Raw genomic sequence first — 18033 nt, 5'->3', positions numbered from 1 at the left:
AGTCAGTGCAGGGACCCCCTGCGGTCGTTCCCCTGAGTAACAAGTATACCGTTTTGGATACTTGTGGGGGGGACGACTTACCAGGGGTAAGCCATGGGGTACGGGCCTCTGGCACGGAGTCTGTCCCTGTTGCTCAGAAGGGAAGGGGGGAAAGGAGTAGAACATTAGTAATTGGGGACTCAATAGTCAGGGGCACAGATAGGAGATTTTGTGGGAGCGAGAGAGACTCACGTTTGGTATGTTGCCTCCCAGGTGCAAGGGTAAGTGATGTCTCGGATCGTGTTTTCCGGGTCCTTAAGGGGGAGGGGGAGCAGCCCCAAGTCGTAGTCCACATTGGCACTAACGACATAGGTAGGAAAGGGGACAAGGATGTCAGGCAGGCCTTTAGGGAGCTAGGATGGAAGCTCAGAGCGAGAACAAACAGAGTTGTTATCTCTGGGTTGTTGCCCGTGCCACGTGATAGTGAGATGAGGAATAGGGAGAGAGAGCAATTAAACACGTGGCTACAGGGATGGTGCAGGCGGGAGGGATTCAGATTTCTGGATAACTGGGGCTCTTTCTGGGGAAGGTGGGACCTCTATAGACAGGATGGTCTACATCTGAACCTGAGGGGCACCAATATCCTGGGGGGGAGATTTGTTAGTACTCTTTGGGGGGGTTTAAACTAATTCAGCAGGGGCATGGGAACCTGGATTGTAGTTTTGGGGTACGGGAGATTGAGAGTAGAGAGGTCAGGAGCACAGTTTTGACTTCGCAGGAGGGCGGCAGTGTTCAGGTCTGTGGTTTGAAGTGTGTCTATTTCAATGCCAGGAGTATACAAAATAAGGTAGGGGAACTGGCAGCATGGGTTGGTACCTGGGACTTCGATGTTGTGGCCATTTCAGAGACATGGATAGAGCAGGGACAGGAATGGTTGTTGCAGGTTCCGGGGTTTAGGTGCTTTAGTAAGGTCAGAGAAGGGGGCAAAAGAGGGGGAGGTGTGGCGCTGCTAGTCAAGGACAGTATTACGGTGGTAGAAAGGATGCAAGATGGGGACTCTTCTTCCGAGGTAGTATGGGCTGAGGTTAGAAACAGGAAAGGAGAGGTCACCCTGTTGGGAGTTTTCTATAGGCCACCTAATAGTTCTAGAGATGTAGAGGAAAGGATGGCGAAGATGATTCTGGAAAAGAGCGAAAGTAACAGGGTAGTTGTTATGGGAGACTTTAACTTTCCTAATATTGACTGGAAAAGATATAATTCGAGTACATTGGATGGGTCGTTCTTTGTACAATGTGTGCAGGAGGGTTTTCTGACACAATATGTTGACAGGCCAACAAGAGGTGAGGCCACTTTGGATTTGGTTTTGGGTAATGAACCAGGCCAGGTGTTAGATCTGGAGGTAGGTGAACACTTTGGAGACAGTGACCACAATTCGGTGACCTTTACGTTAGTTATGGAAAGGGATAAGTATACCCCGCAGAGCAAGAGTTATAGCTGGGGGAAGGGCAATTATGATGCCATTAGACATGACTTAGGATGTGTTGGTTGGAGAAGTAGGCTGCAAGGGTTGGGCACACTGGATATGTGGAGCTTGTTCAAGGAACAGCTATTGCATGTTCTTGATAAGTACGTACCAGTCAGGCAGGGAGGAAGGGGTCGAGCGAGGGAACCGTGGTTTACCAAAGAAGTGGAATCTCTTGTTAAGAGGAAGAAGGAGGCCTATGTGAAGATGAGGCGTGAAGTTTCAGTTGGGGCGCTTGATAGTTACAAGGAAGCGAGGAAGGATCTAAAGAGAGAGCTGAGACGAGCAAGGAGGGGACATGAGAAGTCTTTGGCAGGTAGGATCAAGGAAAACCCAAAAGCTTTCTATAGGTATGTCAGGAATAAAAGAATGACTAGGGTAAGAGTAGGGCCAGTCAAGGACAGTGGTGGGAAGTTGTGTGTGGAGGCTGAGGAGATAAGCGAGATACTAAATGAATACTTTTCGTCAGTATTCACTCAAGAAAAAGATAATATTGTGGAGGAGAATGCTGAGACCCAGGCTATTAGAATAGATGGCATTGAGGTGCGTAGGGAAGAAGTGTTGGCAATTCTGGACAAGGTGAAAATAGATAAGTCCCCGGGGCCGGATGGGATTTATCCTAGGATTCTCTGGGAAGCCAGGGAAGAGATTGCTGAGCCTTTGGCTTTGATTTTTAGGTCATCATTGGCTACAGGGATAGTGCCAGAGGACTGGAGGATAGCAAATGTGGTCCCTTTGTTCAAGAAGGGGAGTAGAGATAACCCCGGTAACTATAGGCCGGTGAGCCTAACGTCTGTGGTGGGTAAAGTCTTGGAGAGGATTATAAAAGATACGATTTATAATCATCTAGATAGGAATAATATGATTAGGGATAGTCAGCATGGTTTTGTGAAGGGTAGGTCATGCCTCACAAACCTTATCGAGTTCTTTGAGAAGGTGACTGAACAGGTAGACGAGGGTAGAGCAGTTGATGTGGTGTATATGGATTTCAGTAAAGCGTTTGATAAGGTTCCCCACGGTCGGCTATTGCAGAAAATACGGAGGCTGGGGATTGAGGGTGATTTAGAGATGTGGATCAGAAATTGGCTAGTTGAAAGAAGACAGAGAGTGGTAGTTGATGGGAAATGTTCAGAATGGAGTTCAGTTACGAGTGGCGTACCACAAGGATCTGTTCTGGGGCCGTTGCTGTTTGTCATTTTTATAAATGACCTAGAGGAGGGCGCAGAAGGATGGGTGAGTAAATTTGCAGACGACACTAAAGTCGGTGGAGTTGTAGACAGTGCGGAAGGATGTTGCAGGTTACAGAGGGACATAGATAAGCTGCAGAGCTGGGCTGAGAGGTGGCAAATGGAGTTTAATGTGGAGAAGTGTGAGGTGATTCACTTTGGAAAGAATAACAGGAATGCGGAATATTTGGCTAATGGTAAAATTCTTGGTAGTGTGGATGAGCAGAGGGATCTCGGTGTCCATGTACATAGATCCCTGAAAGTTGCCACCCAGGTTGATAGGGTTGTGAAGAAGGCCTATGGTGTGTTGGCCTTTATTGGTAGAGGGATTGAGTTCCGGAGCCATGAGGTCATGATGCAGCTGTACCAAACTCTGGTACGGCCGCATTTGGAGTATTGCGTACAGTTCTGGTCGCCTCATTATAGGAAGGACGTGGAAGCTTTGGAACGGGTGCAGAGGAGATTTACCAGGATGTTGCCTGGTATGGAGGGAAAATCTTATGAGGAAAGGCTAATGGACTTGAGGTTGTTTTCGTTAGAGAGAAGAAGGTTAAGAGGTGACTTAATAGAGGCATACAAAATGATCAGAGGGTTAGATAGGGTGGACAGCGAGAGCCTTCTCCCGCGGATGGAGGTGGCTAGCACGAGGGGACATAGCCTTAAATTGAGGGGTAATAGATATAGGACAGAGGTCAGAGGTGGGTTTTTTACGCAAAGAGTGGTGAGGCCGTGGAATGCCCTACCTGCAACAGTAGTGAACTCGCCAACATTGAGGGCATTTAAAAATTTATTGGATAAGCATATGGATGATAAGGGCATAGTGTAGGTTAGATGGCCTTTAGTTTTTTTTTTCCATGTCGGTGCAACATCGAGGGCCGAAGGGCCTGTACTGCGCTGTATCGTTCTATGTTCTATGTTCTATGAAAGCACTTTGCACCAGAAGACCAGAATGTGTCAGGCTGCCCAAAGACTGTCTTTCACTGAGTCAATGATCCTCCAGCCACAGTTGATATTTGTCTCAATGTGCATCCCTGGGCACAACCCATAGAGCACAGAGTCTTGCATCACAGAGCTGCTTGGAATCAATCTCAACAAACACCACTGCATCTCTTTTGAGACCTGTTCAGGAACATAGAAACATAGGAGCAGGAGAAGGCCATTTAGCCCATCAAGCCAGCACCGTCATTCACTCTGACTATGGCTGATCATCCACTTCAATGCCATTTCCCCATACTAACTCATATCCCTTTGTGTCATTGGTATTTACAATTCAGTCAATCTTTGCTTGAAACATATTCAATGACTGAACTTCCACAGCCCTCTGGGGTAGAGAATTTCAAAGATTCACACAATGAGTAAAACGATTCTTCTCACTTCGATCCTAAGTGGCTCCCCCCTTATTTTGAAATTGTGTTCCCCTGGTTCTAGAATCCCCACCCAGGGGAAACATGTTGGGTGGGATTCTCCGCTTGAGAAACTTTGGTGGGATTCTCCGTCCAGCAACGTGCAAAATGCGATTGGGCGGAGAATCACGCGTGAGGTGAAAATCGTGGCTGGCGCCAGGCGACCGACAGAATGCCCTGTTCCGGTGCCTCGATAGCGACCCCAATGCACTCTATTCTGCATGTACAGTAAATGCCGTTGGCACATCACTAATGGGTCTGACCCGGTATTCTCCGGGACCTCCGCCAGGAGAAATTACAGTCAGCGATAATCACCTGTGGTTTTAAAAATCAGGAAAGGGGCACAGTGGCTGATGAGTGAGAGAGAGGAGGTAGGGCGTGTAGAGGCGCGACCCTGGGCTGCCGGTCCTGTCGCTGGCACCCCGGTGACTGCCCACTGTCACCCATGGTTGTGCAGAGTGACACCGGCCCCCACCCCACCACCCCCGCACTCCAGCCCCCAACTTGCACCCCACCACCCCCACATTGCAATCCCCTCTCCTCCACCCTACCAATTCTCTCCCCCCCCCCCCCCAACAAGGCGCCACCCACCAGCGGAGAATCACGCGGACCACCCAAGGGTAACGCCCACAGTAGCCCCTACAAAAGGGTGACGGACGGGGGCACGCAGTGCACCACTGGCTAGAGTAGGACCAGCCACCGGTACCCCTACCTGCAGGGACGGGTGCCTGACAGTAGCGACGGGTGTCAGGGCCAGAGGCCCCTGCGGTGCTAGGCACTGACAGGACCAGGGGTGTAGTACAGAGGGCAGAGTGCCGGGGGAGCGGCTGGTAGTGGGCATGGGTTTGGGGGAGGAGGGACTGCGGGGACATATGGGACAGGGGCTGTGGTGCAGGCCAGAGTCACCATGCAACCCGTTGGACCTGGTTGGACACCGGGGTATGCACCATGCTAATATGCCTGCCTTTCACCCACTGCAGGCAATGGCTATTGGAATCTAACCAGGAATGATGGCCTTCATCCCGGCCACCCCCACATCCCTGGTGGATACACCGAAGTGGTACGACTATGATTTGCTCGAGGGGGACCCTGCAGTGGCAGAGCCTTTCAGAGAGGAACAGGAGCCAGCCGATGTGGATGGAGTTTCGGCCACACAACAGGCCGAGGAGCTGGTGGGAATGAGTTGCCTGTCATTCGAGGAACTGCTGGTCCAGGCATGCCATCAAAGAATCTGACTGAGTGGGGGGACCATATGTCATATCTGCAGGACCATGGTGCCTCTGGCACTACGGGGGTATGAGCGAGGATACCCGCTCCCTGTGGATGTCAAGGTGATGTTCGCCCTGAATATTGTCGCAAAGGTGCCGAGTGGGGACCTGTCTGGAATCTCACAGAGCTCAGTGCACATGTGTATCCGTGCTGCCATGGAAGCCCTAATGCCCGGTCAGCACAATACATCAAATTCACTGGGGACTTGGACCACCAGTATGCCCGGGGCAGCTGGGTTCGCCGTCATGGCCGGGGTATCCCAGGTACAGGGAGTGATTGACAGCATGCATGTCACCCTACAAACATCGGCCCATGACATGCCAGTCTTCACAAACCAAAAGGGGTTCCACTAAATGAAAGTGCAGCTGATATGTGACCATGAGCTGGACATCATGCACATCTGCGTCTGATACCAGGGCAGGGCCGATGTGCTGGAGGAGGGTAATGAACACCAGGCCTGGTCTGGGGATGGGCAGGACATGTGGCCCGGGCAGGCACAGGATGCTGCACAACCTGTGCGCCTGGGCCATCGCGGACAGGGCACCCTAATTGCCTCCAGGTTCACCTGTTTAGGCTGTTTAGCACAACGCTAAATTGCTGGCTTTGAAAGCAGACCAAGCAGGCCAGCAGCACGGTTCGATTCCCGTAACAGCCTCCCCGAACAGGCGCCGGAATGTGGCGACTAGGGGCTTTTCACAGTAACTTCATTTGAAGCCTACTCGTGACAATAAGCGATTTTCATTTTTTCAACTATGGGGCATGGCCAAGGCACGGACACCCCGTCCAACCCCCACAACCCCCCCTGGCCGACCACCCTCTCCCATGATCACTCTTTCTGGGCCAATTCACCCCCACCTTGCAACCCCTGCGTGAATTCTACCTGCCTCTCAATAGGGTGCTATTACTGTGTTGGCAGTATCAGTGGGCCTCTCCATGGGATGGAGGATGATGATGACCCGCTCTGAGATTAACTCTGGTGCTCCGCATCGTCTGACAGCGTCTGACCCTTGCCAACGGTAGCACTTTCCATTGTCCACCTGGGTGATCCCTGCATGTGAGCACACCATTCCATCACATGGTCCCATTGAATCCCTGGGGTTGAGGGGTGGGGACGGGACTTGGGGCGGTGAGGGATGGGGTGGGGCGGGGTACCGGAGCGGTGGTTGAACTGGGGTCCCTGGCCTGAGCCCACCCCCACCCCCAATGTCCATCTTCCCCGTGCCACCCAGAGCCCTCTCTGCAGCCAGCCCTGCCCGGCCAATCCCTCGCACCCTTCTGACAGAGCACCGAGACAGGTTGCAACATTGTGAACAGGTGTTTGTTGTGCGCAGTGAAAAGCTTTGTGGCCGAGCCCCTAACACTATACTGTGTGCCGCACCTGTGCCAACTTAATTGGTATCTACCTTTCTGGCCTTACGAACCCTAATGCTACATTAAGGTGGATCCGAGGCGGTACATCAGGACTGGAGATGGCCTGCTGCGGTTCGCACCCTGTGACATGGGTCACCTTAGGCGGCCTCTAGAGCGACCAACCTGGATGGGCCCGGGCGTCAGTCAGGTGTCCCACGTGGCATGGTGCCACCCTGTTCGGCCCGCTGCCCATCAGATGTGCCAGGGACAGGGAACGGGATGGCGGGGGAGTCCGAGGTGTAGTGGTGTTCCAACACTACCTCTACGGAAGTCACCGGCAGAGGCCCCATCACCGCCTCCTCCCTCAGTGTGCCCGATGGCCCCCAGGCTACCATTTGGGATGCGAGCAAACCTGAGGCTTCCCCATCACCTGACGCTGTCAGTCCTGGAAGCCCGCTCCCGTCTCGACCAGGGTCTCAATGCTCACGGCCACGGAGCACAGGGGTTGGACCACCTCCTTCTCGGACTGCCCACATCACCCAGTGACTATGCCACATCCCTTTGGGACTGGGCCACCTCCCCCTGGGACTGTGCCACATTAAAAGGTGACTGTGCCACGCCCTCTGTGACTGGTTCAGGTCGGCCAGCAGCCGGGCAATGCTGCCGATGCCCTCAGTCATGACCCACTTTGACTGGGTCAAGCTCTGGAGCACCGCTGCAATGTCCAGGTGGTTCTGGTACATAGCTGCCTGTGACAGGGCAGCCCGTTCCTGGACCTCAGCTACCACCCGTACAGTGTACCCCAGGCCTTGGACATCTTGACCCATGTGCGATACCTTCGCCCCCAGGGCCTCCACCAAGACTGCCACCTGTGGTGTGTTGGCCTGGGTGGCAGGCATGGTCGGCACCGCCGCCTGTCCCTGTAGGCAGGCAGCCTCCTCCAACTGCACCTGCAGGTGGTCGCTGTCACCCCCTCATATAATCCCTGGCTCTGTCTGCATCTCCACTATCAATAGGGCCTGCCTTTCCAAAGCCCGTGACCCACCCGCGTGGCAGCTAGTCCCTGGAGTTGGGCCGCCATCTAATCGTCCACTCCCTTGTGAGATTCATAACTCCACCTGCTGTACCATGGCACGTGTGGTGCGCAGCAGACAGTGCCCCTCCTCACTAACATGCCCAACCAAGGTGAATGTGTCTGGGATGGTGGCGGGTGTTGGAGACAGCTGTGATGTGAAGTCAGTATTGTCCCCGGACTGGTGCTCCACGATGTCTTGGGCTGCGGTTTTGGGGCTCGTGTCGCTGTCTGTTGCCTCGTCCTCGCTGCTATCCGCTTGGGGTTGGGATCGGAGGCGGGCGACACCAGAAAGCCTCGCCTCATCACCAGGTGATCCAGGTGACACATGATTAGATCATGCTTTGGGGTGGTGGGTGGTCATGTGTTGGTGGTGCCACGTGTGCCATGGGGATCCGCAACTCAGCAGGGGCTCACTTGCTCCCCCGATGCCAGCCTCTTTCTCGGTGACTGCTCTCCCAGTGACCGTCGCTTTGCTGCAATGAGGTGCCGCAGATCCGCCCGTCCCCCTCCGGTCTTCTTTCTCTCCTGGCAGTTATGTGCTGCCTTCTCCTGAGGGGAGGACGGGGGTAGGGTGAGACTCAGAAAGAGAAAAGTTTAGGCAATCACACGTGTGCAGCACAGGTGGTAAGCAAGTGGTAGCCTCTGTGGCCAGGGCACCCGGCCATGGTGGCCGGGTTTGGGTGCTGGCATGTGGTGTAGGGTGGGGTGCGCACACACTGCCAGCGGGTGGGGTCCGGTCACCAACTGGGTGGGGGGGGGGGGTTATGGCTGTGTGGAACGGGAGTTAGTGCAAGGGGCATAGTGCTGCTTACTCACGCTGACCGCCCAGAGGAGGTTGTGCAGCTTTTTGCAGCAGTGCTATCGGTCCTGGTGCTGGGGCCCACACCGCTCATGGCCTCTGCCACCTGTGCCCAGGTAGGTGTACAGCAGCAGGTGGCAGACGCATTCTCATCCCGGGATACAGCCCACCCCTCATCCAACAGAGTCTCCAGCTTGGTGTCTGCAAACTGTGGATAGCACAATTGCTTCACAGCTCCAGGGTCCCAGGTTTGATTCCGGCTTGGGTCACTGTCTGTGTGGAGTCTGCACATCCTCCCCGTGTGTGCGTGGGTTTCCTCCGGGTGCTCCGGTTTCCTCCCACAGTCCAAAGATGAGCAGGTTAGGTGGATTGGCCATGGTAAATTGCCCTTAAGTGTCCAAAATTGCCCTTAGTGTTGGGTGGGGTTACTGGGTTACGGGGATAGGGTGGAGGTGTTGACCTTGGGTAGGGTGCTCTTTCCACGCATGCACGGGGAGAATGTGCAGACTCCGCACAGACAGTGACCCAAGCCGGGAATCGAACCTGGGACCCTGGAGCTGTGAAGCAATTGTGCTAACCACAATACTACCGTGCTGCCTGCATGGTTCTCAACTTTCCAAGGAGTTGCCATCCCTGAAGAAAGGTTGGGTAACATTAGGCACAAGCGCATTTGTGCCATCACGCAGCATTGGCCAACTGTTAACTCTCATAGATGCTGGTTCCATTTGTCGTGTGGCTCATGTTGTTAAGTGTCCCAATATATAATCTGTCTCTTTGGGGTATATAGAAAATATGGAGTGACACTTTTCTGTTCCAATAACAATGATTTCTGAGGTCAATGCTCATCTGCCTTCATCAATTTTGAGAAACATTCTTGCCTCTTCCACTGGGTCATGCCATTTCCCTCCACTGGGACTCACAAACTTGGTTCCACTACAACTACTCCAGCAAATTCCCATCAAATGATAAAACATGCATTTTGTATTCATGAAAGCATTAACATGACCTGAATGTCAGTACATCTCACGGACTGAACAAAATATTGACGGTAGTGGTTTTGATGTGTTGACTCAATCATTAATACCCAGAACAAAATCCCACCATCTTTACTTTATTCAGCAGGAGGTCCCATCGTAGCTGAAGCACTAAATTATGTGGACATTTTAGGTGTTATTTTAGTGAAAGGGTGAAAACAAGAACTAAATGTGTACTGTGCTAAGAAAACATACCTGTGTGAAAGTTCGGCATTAGTCCTATAGTTTTCAGCTAATGAATTATTAGCATGAGTTAGTTATCCATGGAGTGATTGAAACAAACACCTGCAGGTTTATCGTTCAAGAACTGGTCAGTCGCAATTTTCCTGTGTGTGTGTTGGCTGATACACATGGGGATTTCAGGAAGGCTCAGGGGCTACGTGAATGCACGGATTCTCAACCGGAGCAGTGAGGTAATGGTGGAGGAAGTTCTGAGGGGGAGAGGTGTACTACACAGGGAGGAGAAGAAGTCCACCTCGCCTTCCACTCGCTCTTTCTTGCAGCTAGTGATGCTCTGCCTAATAACGTCCTCCTATTACTCCTCGAGACCAATGGGGACGCTTAGCAAGTTTCCTGTGACCTTTGTGCTGATGGCTCCTATAAGGCCTCCAATAAGGTATCGTAGTACAGCACTCACTCTTTTTAAGTAAGCCTTGAGAGTATTTCTCGGAAATATGTTGACAAAGTACTTGCAAAGTCTTGACAAGAACAGCTCAGGAAATCTCCTGATGCATCTCAAAGGTCCTCTTCTAACACAGCTCCAACAGCATGTGAACAGTGAAATCTGAGCATGGCTTCAAGTTGTGGTCAAAATCCTCAGCAACAACATATTTGCTGCTGTTCAGCTGGTCGATGTTAGGAGAGGTAATTAATTGAAGCGCTAACCATCAAAATGGTGTACAGCCTCTTCAACATGTGCTGGAAAGCAACGTAACTATCAGTTAGAGCCTTAAACATTCTCTGGGCGGCTGGTTCCAGTATGAGTTCCATCTCCTTTACCAAGATGGGATCTTATGCTAAAGGCCAGCTAAACTAACACTGCAGCTCAAGAGGACATCTGAGCCATCTCAATGGCTCTTTAGTAGCTAAGGCATATGGGAAAAATTGTTCCTTGTATGTTTAACAATCGGCCAACACAATCACCATTCATGCTATGGTCATTTTGCCACTGCTAACTTCATGCTTAAAATCACAAGTGAAGCAAGGCTTGCATAATCACTGCTACTGCCATCAGGCTGGGACATAAGAACACCTTTTAAAAAAACAAAATTGCTCAATGGAACATTTTCATTGAGTTACCTCATCACATGGCTTTTTAGGCAACTTTGTTTGACAGAACCGTTTTCATTTTTCCTGCCAGTGGAAACAAAACCAGACTTGTTAAGAAACATCAAGCAGTTTAATAATGGTAATAATATTTATTGTCACAAGTAGGCTTACATTAACACTGCAATGAAATTACTGTGAAAAGCCCCTAGTTGTCACATTCCGACGCCTGTTCGGGTACACAGAGGGAGAATTCAGAATGTCCAATTCACCTAACAGCACGTCTTTCGGGACTTGTGGGAGGAAACCGGAGCACCCGGAGGAAACCCAAGCAGACATGGGCAGAACGTGCAGATTCCGCACAGGCAGTGACCTAAGTCGAGAATAGAACCTGGGACAATGGAGCTGTGAAGCAACAATGCTAACCACTGTGCTACCGTGCCGCCTGAATTATTTCCCAATGATCAAGTTATTTAACTTATCATTAGATTGGCAAGTTCAGTGCTGTCACCAAACCATCATGGGGATGCAAGAGTTTCAATGCACTTACGATAATTAGCAATGATCTGCAATTCACTCAAACTTTGCACTATATTATTTTAAAAATTGCAAATAGTGCAATTGCTGTATGGAGAATCATTCCGTAACTTCCATTTAGCAATAAACCAAACTAAAAATGACTGATTTGGCATTGAGTAATGGCAAAACTTACACTGGTATTTAACAAGTACTGATGTGTAACCAATGATATATTTTAAGTGATGGAACTGGTTCAGGTGAAATCACAATTAGCATATAAACTATCAAACCTGGTCCTATATGGCTGATAAATCACTGTGCAGCGCTTTAGAATTTAGTCAGCTAAACATACTGTTTCAGTGCCCATATTCAGTTTTACTCGGAACATGATGTTTAAGCTTTTATTGCAGAGATGCTCGTGAATGTCCTGCGCAGAGACTAAGATTAATGCTTTTATGTGCCAGACACAGAGACCTTGTTAATGTATGTTGTTCTAAGCCTCCTGTATCATTTACTCCTGTGTAATGGATGGACTATATCTTTCGCCATTTAATTTAAAAGCCCATGACAGGTACTTTCCTCACATCGATGTATTGTTCCATATTTACTCTGAAGCCTTTAAAATATTCTTTTAAAAATTTAATTTCCTTTTAATCTCCCAAGTGGATTCCACCTCCATTTTTAACAACGGAGGAATTATGTTTATGCTAATTTAGGGAAAGCGAATTGCAAATCATTTGGTAGCGTGGTACACATGTTGGATGTGTAACTAAATTAGTGCATCCGATCCTATCTGTATCATGCCTTCTACTGAAGGCTGGGCACTTTTCAACAGATGCTCTACTGACAAAGGGACAAACCACTTCTGTTTCTGCGTTTGGTGGTTACAATTTCTTTTCGCTGCACCTTCTGAGAATTAGTCCCATTTTTTTAGGTGTTAAGTGTAAAGTCTGACATGGCACTTTATAAAATCACTTGTATGGTTGCCGTTGCTCAGTGGCCTTATTTAATCTACTGACCCAAACCGAGAGCGAATAAAACAGATGCCCCATCTTGCTGCTCCATTCAGCAAGGATCAAGGGACCATAATCCCCAGAAGCTCCAAGTTTTACTTGTAACAAAACAGCTTGGGCCCATCAGCAAATTGTGTTGACATATGGTATAGGTTTATGATTAATCTTGCACATGCTTAGCAATGAGGGTGATCATCCTTCAGCGAGCACCCTTTAAAGAAAGCTGTGAATGTGCAATTGTATCAATTAGTTTTGCAACCAGCGTTGAGCAGACCATCAGCTGATTTTGTTTTGAAAAGCCCAGTTTCTCAATTTTCTGTTGTTACTGTACTCATTTATATATTTTGGATTGCTTTGTTTTTTAAAAAATGCATCTTTTAATATTCACCGTTACCAACATTACTTTGTTTCTAGTCTACATTTTTCATAATTTTACTTCATAGCTCCATGTAATCTGTCAGGAATGGATAGTTAGTAAAATACATTTTGATTTGGTTGTCTCAAAATTCAGATGTCATTAGATCACAATTCATAGCAGATGTGTGTAAATATTGGAAGAACCAGCGACGATGTATAAACACTTAGATTGCCACAGATTTGAATAAGCCTGCAGGGAATCAAATCCCTCCCTGTCCCATTACACACAGAGAGATTTTTGTTCCTTTTGTTGGCACCGTGTGAGCATAAACTGAGTTTCCCTGGCTGCTTCCAGCACAATGGGTAGTCAAGGTGTGGAAGGATTATAGGGCTCTGTACAACATGCAACCAAATGCATGAATAAAGTGTGATTTGTTTGCCTCCGCTACTGTAACTGCCTTTAATTCGGTTGAAAAATCTTCATAGGATGTTCAGTATCTTGCCCGCAGTCAGAAGCAACAGGGAGGCCATAAAAATGGGTGGAATTCTCCAGTCGTTGCGATTCGTTTTTCCTGCAGGCAGTGCACCCCGACCAGCGGGTTTCCCGGCAGCGTGGGATGGGTACAATGGGAAATCCCATTGACAAGCAGCAGGAAATTCGAATCCCGCCGCCAGCGAACGACACGCCGTCGAGAAACACACGGCTGGGGGACAGGGCAATCCCCATATCATTATTCAAAGTGTGTGACAAAGAAGGAAACCCAATGCTAATCCCATTAATATCTCAGCCAAAATGAGGTCCAGAACTGGCAATGCTTGACTGCATTTTATGAAATCAGTATGAGAAAAATCATAATGGTGGATGAAAAGGAGGGTACAGGACCCACAAATACTTTCCTTTTCACATCGCTGGACATCAAAAGTTTGAATACAAATCCAGAAAAATTAACTAATAGATCAGCAAATGATCCTGGCAGCCTGCTACCATCAGGACTTGAGCCTTTAGATTTGAGAGTCAAATGTCAGCAGCTAAAATGTTTGAGGCAAAACAAAACACAATTTGTTCCAAAGATTACATATTTAAATGAGTAATTTGCCAAAGTTCTCATTTCTGATTCATAATATTGGAATTTTTCAAATGATCGTTGAGAGATTTAGAATGATTTGGAACGAGGACCGAACCCCTGAATCTGACACATGTTGTGTTTGTCGTTAACAAGTGGGTTATGCCGCTGGTAGCTGGAGCATCAGAACATCAGGTGAAAGCTAGGCACACATAGATGGGCATTTTAAACGTCCACTGCCACAAGCCCAGTCTGCATGGGCACCAGGACATTGCAGCAAAAAAAATGATCAAGCTTCAGCCTGACAGCATTAGCTCACTGACAAGAAGAACACATGACGTTCCTCCCAAATCAGGACATTATCAAAATGTAGCTAGAAATTCTGCTTCATACACATGTTACGAGTACAAATTATCCAAAAGTGTAAGATATAAAACTTTCATCCTCCAGCTGGATGTCCTTTAGCGTTCCAAGCGGGAGTGCCTGCTTGTCTCATTTGGTGTAGAAATTGCTGTGGTTCTCTGCTGAGGTAAAAATGAAAATTGCGCTGATATTTACGCTGGATTTTGAATTCTATTTCCAGCATTTAAAAAGTAAATATAAGACCCCCTGACTAAATACGAGTTCAATTTTAGTACATTGTTGTAAAAGTATCTCAAATAGAGGCAAAATGTGTGGATGTTTTTAGGAATTACTATTGTACTATATGTGACATATATGTTATGGTGTTTTAAAAACCAAGGTATTGGAAGTTAGGGTGAGTCTCTTCTTCAATAACAGCCCTTTATTTGTTCTGAGGTACAGGGCTGAAATGTTGTTCTAATGATATCTAGAGGCTGAAGCTGGAACAAAGATGAAATGACTCTTGATCCAAACAGGGAAAGAATGGAGGACTGCTCCTTCACTCATGAAGGTGGTACTTCACTGCTTAGCTGTTTCCCCATGTCCAATGTCCCATTTATAATTCCAATGTGGCCAATGCCCACCAAATTATAAATGGGGGGGGGGGGGGAGAGATGGGAACAATGAAACAGGAGTAGACTAGGAGTAGACTTCCTTTGGAATGCATTGCCGAGACGGCCATTTTATTCTGTTTTCATGTTTTTCTGCCAGTGGCACAGTAAGAAAAAATATTTTCTCATCATTATATTTTCCTCATCAAGTCAAAACGCTCCCTTCAGATACAAGCAAAAATGTACTATTTCCTCCTTTGAGGATTGTTGTCAGGTTTCTGCTCCAATTAAACAGCTACGAAATTAAAAGTTTTCTGATTTACATTGAATTTATTGTTTGAAATGTTCTACAAATGTCACTTTGTAATAACCACGTGAAAATGCCGTAATAAATCCAGTTGAAAATGCATGGATTAGTGAAGTTACTGTATGAATCCTTGGGGTGCACAAAGGGTTAAGAAGCATTTGTAATTTTGCAAGCATTTTCTGCATAAAGAGTACATTTATTTAAAAAAAAAAAATTTCATGCTGTCGATAACTCAATTGGCTATATTTCCCCTCTTAGTTTGTCTACAAATCCTGTAGCAACATTGGACCTTCATTCTGTCCCATTGGATGCTTTTGTTGGAATATCTGAAAAATACACCAAAATGTGTGGCATATTTTTAAATAACTTCTGGGCATTTAGTGTGAAATTTTTAACAAAAATTTAAGGTAACTGGGCAAATACAGTTACTCTCACGCGAATATTGATATTTGGGTTTCAGTATTTCACATTCTCAGGAACGTCGAATTACTAAGCATGTTATTCAGAGACCCCCAACATCCACAAGCACAACCTGAACTGAACAACTCCTATGAAGGCAGGCGAAAAAAAGACTGACGTGGCTCATGGCTCTATTACTACACGATTGATCTATCGTGGCTTTTCCGCCGTGAGCTAAGTTTGGGAAAAAAAAGGCTGGAGATATTGTCAGATTGGGCAAATGCCCTGCTTGTGACAAGGCAGAATTTTTACATATTTAAAGGTGCTAAAAAAAGAAAGTAGAGCTCTGCGTTGAGTTGCGTGTGTAAACATGGAAGAAGAAACCTGCTTTCTGGCTAGCAACCTGGCTGCAACATGCATTGAACTTATCATTTTAGAAAGATGAGATTATTAACTTACTTTAGATTTTTAGTTCTTTTTGAAGAAAAGGTAACAAGTTTAGACGGTTGGGTTTCAAAATGCCTCTTCTATTTAAAATATGATAAACAGAATGGTATAACTCGTGGCTTTGTTAAGTACGTAACCAGGATTACGAACTTCTAGAATCAGAATACTGACACTAACAACAGTACATTGTGCAGTATTAGCAAGGAGAATTTTTCAATTACTTAAAATGAACTAGAGTGATAGACAATGAGTGATTAAAATGGTTAGCATTTTCAGGTCACTTTCATTTAAAAAGAAAAGAAAGTGGATCTGCGATTTTTAAAAAGGTAAAATGTTCAGTTTGAAATCAGAAGTGTTAGGGCATAAAGAAGGAAGACAACATAGACAATTTGATTGCTAGCTTTATGTTTAAACATTTGACCTACTGCTTAAATCTACTGAAATTTCTACTTGTAAAGCATGTATATGTAGATTAACGACATATATGTTACCATGCAGCGTTGCAAATTCACATAAATAGTAGTAGTTTAAGTTTACAATTATAAACTTTTTTTTTACTTCCTTTGCATTCAAAGTAGTGAACAGAAAATATGGGCACTGCACTCATTTTACAGCAGCTCTCCCAGTCCACAAATTGCACTGAATGTGATGGAGGAAGAAAATATATTCTCTATATCTATGATGTGGACTGATGAAGAAATGGACTATCAAGACCTTCTGTAGCAGTGAAGTGATGTCTTGGACTGAAAAGTTACAATTGTAACAATGGAATGTGCAACTGTGTCACAAATTAGTTCAACATAAAATGCAACAGCACTAATCTTTTTAACTAAGTAAAAATGTTTTTTGGCTACAAACGCACAGATTGCACCGACAGCAACAGCAAAAATTTTAAGTGCTAATATAAACTGCTAAAACAAATTGAGTAGGTGAATATAACTTAAAATAAAATATTGAAAATGTAATCAATGCAAAGCCATTATGGAGTACAGATTTTAGTGTATTAATGCAAGTTTCTATCTATTGTCTCTGATCACTATTTTGATGATGACTTAACTCATTTATTTTCGTGTTTAGCACCTCAATTAAAATAGCAGACAAAGGAATCTCATCAGCTATAATTTTATCCGATCAAAAAGTATCATCAAGCATAAACATTATTTAATTTGTATAAATGATAAAATTCTCAAGAATGTAAAGATATTTTTCATTGAAACTATGCCAATTTGTGGATTTTTCTTTTCCCTGTAAGGATGAATTCTTTTTAAAGCTTAAAGATAGCTTTTAATCTGTTATATGCATTGCACTGATAGTGATCAGAATTGTAGGAGTTTTTGATGCCGTAAAATGCATTCAGTTGCGTCTGACTAATAAAATTAATTGCAACACAATGTCGCATTCAGCTGAAAGAGGGGCTGAAATGCAATTTTCATTTGTGTGCTATGTTTTTCCATCAATTCACTTAACAGTTGCAATAAATGCCTAAAATAGCAAGATTATCAATTAAGCTGAGGTATGCTGTTTTCATTTGGATCTACCATACGAAAAATAAATGTTTTTGAGAAATACTTTCATTAAATTCTTGGCCTGGGCCCATAAACAGTTTTATCTAATTAAAATAAATGAGTTAAGTCTTCACTAATATAGTGATCACAGAAATTAGATACAACTGTATTTAAATTTGTTAAACTGTTTTATTCAACTTGATGCATTTATCCTTTTGTACCTACCTAATACAATAAATTATACTCTTTTGTGAGCACAGAATGGAAAGATTTTTAAATTTTGTTGCAGAAAACAGCTGGCGATGGACTAAAAACACTATCCTTATTGCACAATTACAATTATCAATGACAATTTCAGAGTCACTTCTCTTACAGGTTGCTGTTGTATTAGATATTAGTAATGAACACTAAAATGCTTACCTTTGAAACTCTTGATGCTATTAAACAGAAGTGTTAACCTGTTTAACATAAAGATTAAATGTCTTTATTTAAAACAATGGACACAATGGATACAAATATACATTGGCATGTTCATTACATTTTAAC

The sequence above is a fragment of the Scyliorhinus canicula genome, chromosome 3 (genome assembly GCF_902713615.1).
Source record: "Scyliorhinus canicula chromosome 3, sScyCan1.1, whole genome shotgun sequence".
NCBI classification, from domain to species: domain Eukaryota; kingdom Metazoa; phylum Chordata; class Chondrichthyes; order Carcharhiniformes; family Scyliorhinidae; genus Scyliorhinus; species Scyliorhinus canicula.
The sequence above is the reverse complement of the archived record's forward strand: the minus strand, read 5'-3'. Positions refer to the sequence as shown.